This window comes from Elephantulus edwardii, unplaced genomic scaffold (genome assembly GCF_000299155.1).
Source record: "Elephantulus edwardii isolate Elephantulus edwardi_28Jun2011 unplaced genomic scaffold, EleEdw1.0 scaffold00046, whole genome shotgun sequence".
Lineage (NCBI taxonomy): Eukaryota > Metazoa > Chordata > Mammalia > Macroscelidea > Macroscelididae > Elephantulus > Elephantulus edwardii.
Window position 1 is genome coordinate 14400192 of NW_006399796.1, and position 4377 is coordinate 14404568.

The following is a 4377-nucleotide window of genomic DNA, read 5'->3' on the forward strand; positions in this document are numbered from 1 at the left end:
AAATGGGGGGATCAGAGAAGCTGACCTAAACCCTCAAAGAGATACACTGACACAATGACTGCATCTGTTTAAGCTTAGCAGAGATTGTGAGGATGGCAAGAGATCAGGCAGGGTCTCATTCTTTTGCATACTGGGTTGTTATGAGTCAGAGCAACTCGATAGTACCTGGCAACAATAATAACAACGTGGGAGTTACCAGCTTTCCCCAGTAGCTATCTGTCCTCTCTGGATATTATTGAATTCCCTTTTGGTCGGTTACACGGCTCCCCAGAACACATGGCTTCTTTTTAGTCTTGGCATTAGGTTTTATGTGCTGCAGGACTAAGCTCTACTAATGTGCTGTGTGAGTTGAAGTGACAAGCACAGCTTCTATGCCATAGGCTTAAATGAAAGCTGTGTATCCGTCCTTAACTTAATTTTGTTGTTGTTATTGTTGAATACCATTGAGTCGAAAATGATTCGTTGCTGGCCCTCTGTCAGGGTTTTAAAGACAGTTAATCACATGGGAGGAGATTGCTCATCTTTCTCCCAGAGAGCAGCTGGTGAATTCGAACAGTGTGCCTTCAGAATTGCAGTACAGATGCTTACCACTAGGCTACCACAGCCTAAAAAAACGTCCTTATCAGATGAGACCAGGTGATTGTACATAGTGAGAAGAGACAGAGTTGGAAGACTGGGAAATGCAGTAAGAGTAACAGAAGGAAAGGGTTTTTTTACTGTCAGGGGAAATAGTTGCAAATATGGAAAGATAGAAAACTAAATTAATGAACATTGTAGAATAGGATTAGATATGGATGTTTTGATGTGAATCCATAGTTGTCTATAGATTTAGAAATAAGTACAGATGTGTGAGTTTGTTCATATATCTCCTTGCCCTTTCTACCACAAGGGTTTGGGTGTGGGCATATCTCCACTTCAGTAGGCAAGTCTTGGCTATTAAATATGATTCCCTACTGAAAGGAACAGAATTCCTTATAGAAACAGCTGTCTCCAGGACAGGAGCAGGAAAGTGTAAACTGAACCTGGAACATTTATGCCAGTAAATAAAGAGGCACTCGGAGGAGGATGAGAATATGTCAAAAGGACAAAGAGTTGGGGGAAAACTGTCATTGGTGAAGGGTAATAGTAGCTTAGTGGTAAGGAATTGTGCTGCCAACCCAAACGTATACTGTTCGAATCCACCAGCTGCTCTTCAAGAGAAAGGTGGTTAGTCTCCTTTTGTGCCATTTATTGCCTCTGAAAACCCACTGAAGGGTCAGCTATTGGTCAGTTCCAACTAGATGGTACTCAACAACAACAATGGTTACACAATTTGAAAATGTAACTGAAATCACTGAGATGTACATCAGGAGATTGAACAGCAAGAATGTCAAATGTAGTCATATATTATTTTACAGCAGCAGTCCAAAATACATCAGGAGGCAGAAGCTGTTACTATGACTTTGGTCAAACTAAACACCTGTGAGATGAATATTCTTGGTTTAGGGTGATGGTTTCATGGGTCCATCCAATCAAGTGATATAGTATTGGTCAGAATTTGTTTCATTTGTATGTTGTTGTTGTTGTTATGTGCCGTCGAGTCGTTTGCGCCTCATAGCGACTCTATGTACAACAGCCCTAAACCCTGCACTATCCTGTGCCAATCACACTGCCTCTGACACACCCATCCCGATTACCCCAGTCACTGATTCAATCCGCCTCATCATAGAGGGTCTTCCCCTCCTGCGCTGTCCCTCTACTCTACCCAGCATGATGTCCCTCTATAAAGACCTGTCTCTCCATACTACATGTCCAAAGTATATCAGGCGAAGCCCCAGAATCCTTGCCTCCAAGGACCAGCCTGGTTTAACCCTCTCTACGATGAATCTGTTTGTTTTCTTGGTAGTCCATGGTACATTCAATACTCTTCTCCAGCACCACAGCTCAAAGGCGTCAATTCTCCTTCTATCCTCCCTAGTCATTGTCCAACTCTCTGATGCATATCAAGTGATTGCAAAAACCATGGCCTGTATCAGACGCACCTTAGTCTCCAGAGAGACACCGTTGCTCTTGAGTACTTTAGAGAGGTCCCTAACTGCAGACTTTCCCATCGCAATATGTTTTTTTATTTCCTGGCTACTGATGCCAAGAGTGTTGACCATGGAGCCGAGCAAACTGAAGCTGTGAACACTCTCAATCTCTTCGCCATCCATCCTGATGCTACCGATTGGTCCAGTGGTGAGAATCTTTGTCTTCTTGACATTGAGCCTCAGTCTATACTGAAGGCTGCAGTCCTTGACCCTCTGCAGTAAGTGCATGAGGTCCTCCTCAGTTTCAGCAAGCAAAGTTGTGTCATTTGCATAACGCAGATTGTTGATAGATCATCCACCAATCCTGACGCCACGCTTCTCCTCACAGAGCGCAGCCTCTCGGATAATCTGCTCTGCATACAGGTTGAAAAGGTATGGAGATAGGACACATTCCTGGCATACACCCTTCCCAATTTTGAACCATGCAGTGTTGCCCTGCTCTGTTCTGACGACTGTCTCTTGGTCCAAGTACAGGTTTCACATTGTCATGATTAAATGTTCTGGGATTCCCATTCTTCTCAGAGTCAGCCACAGTTTGTTATGATCCACGCAGTCAAATGCCTTTGCATAATCAATGAAACACAGATAGACATTCTTCTGGTATTCTCTGCTTTCAGCTAAGATCCATCTAACATCAGCTACAATATCCCTAGTACTACGACCCCTTCTAAACCCAGCTTGGACTTCTGGCAGTTCTCTGCTGATGTACTGTTCCAGTTGTTTTTGGATAATCTTCAGTAGAATCTTGCTTGCATGTGAAATCAATGATATTGTTCTGTAGTTTCCACACTCAGTTGGGTCGCCCTTCTTTGGGATGGGAACAAATATTGACCTCTTCCAGTCAGTTGACCAAGTGGTTGTTCTCCAGATTTCTTGGCACAACTTGGTGAGCACATCCACGACAGCATCTGTTATTTGAAATATGTCAATTTGTATACCATCTATTTCGGGGGCCTTATTTTTTGCTATTTCCTTCAAAGCAGTTTGAATATACAAATAAAAAATTAACACAACATGTTGTTGTTATTGATCGCTTTTGAGTCAAGGATGACTCATAGTGACCCTATGAACAACAACAACAAAAAGGCCTGCCTCAGTCAGACGGGGCCCAGAAACGCTTCTGAAAGAATCATCACGATGGTCAGCCTAGGAGAACCCCAAGTCCAGTTCAAACTCGTGTTGGTGGGTGATGGTGGTCCTGGAAAAACGACGTTCATAAAACGTCATCTGACTGGTGAATTTGAGAAGTATGTAGCTAACTTGGGTGTGGAGGCCCATCCCCTCGTGTTCCACACCAACAGAGGACTGAGTAAATTCAATGTGTGGGATACAGCTGTCCAGGAAAAATTTGGGGGACTGAGGGATGGCTACTATATCCAAGCCCAGTGTGCCATTATAATGTGTGATGTAACATCGAAAGTTACCTACAAGAACGTGCTTAACTGGCATAGAGATCTGGTTCGAGTATGTGAAAACATCCCCATTGTGTTGTGTGGCAACAAAGTGGACATTAAGGACAGGAAAGTTAAGGCAAAAGCCATCGTTTTCCACCAAAAGAAGAATCTTCAGTACTATGATATTTCTGCCAAAAAGTAACTACAACTTTGCAAAGCCTTTCCTTTGGCTTGCTAGGAAACTAATTGGAGACCCTAACTTGGAGTTTGTTGCCATGTCTGCTCTTGCCCCACCAGAAGTTCTCAGGGACCCAGCACTGGCAGCACAATATGAGCATGATTTAGAGGTTGTACAGACAACTGCTCTCCCGGACAAGGATGATGATCTGTGAGAGAACGAAGCTGGAGCCCAGCGTCAGAAGTGTAGTTTTACAGGCAACTGTCCTGTGATGTCAGTGGTGCCGCGTGTTTGCCACTTGATTATCTAGCTAAGCAGAACATGTGCCAATCTTTGGGATGCTGAAGGAGACATGAATGGGCTTCGGAGGAGTGTAGCAGTTAAAAAAAAACCAACGCTTCATTTTTTTGGATCTGCATATTTAGCTGTTTTGGAAGGCAGTTTCTTTCTTCAGTTTCAAATACAAGACTGTTACAGTCAAATCACAATATCCCGTGGTAAAGTCTTGTTTGTTACTGTCATTTCCATTATTTTCATTTAGAACCAGAATAAAGTTGTATTTCAAATATCTTTTTTAATAAAAAGGCCTGAAGCCCCTCTACAACTGTATTTATCAAAGTCCATAGCGTTTCCAGAGGCATGTACATAGTTTCAAAGTATCCCCCTACAAAGCACATATTCATTTGTTATGGGAATAGACATCATAGTGAAGGCTGCCACTCAACCGTAATCAAGA

At 43.0% G+C, this 4377-nt stretch overlaps 1 pseudogene; it reads left to right on the forward strand.

Moving 5' to 3' along the window:
• Nucleotides 1–3206: 3206 nt before the first annotated feature.
• On the forward strand, nucleotides 3207–3855 carry LOC102851927 (annotated as a pseudogene).
• Nucleotides 3856–4377: the final 522 nt, after the last annotated feature.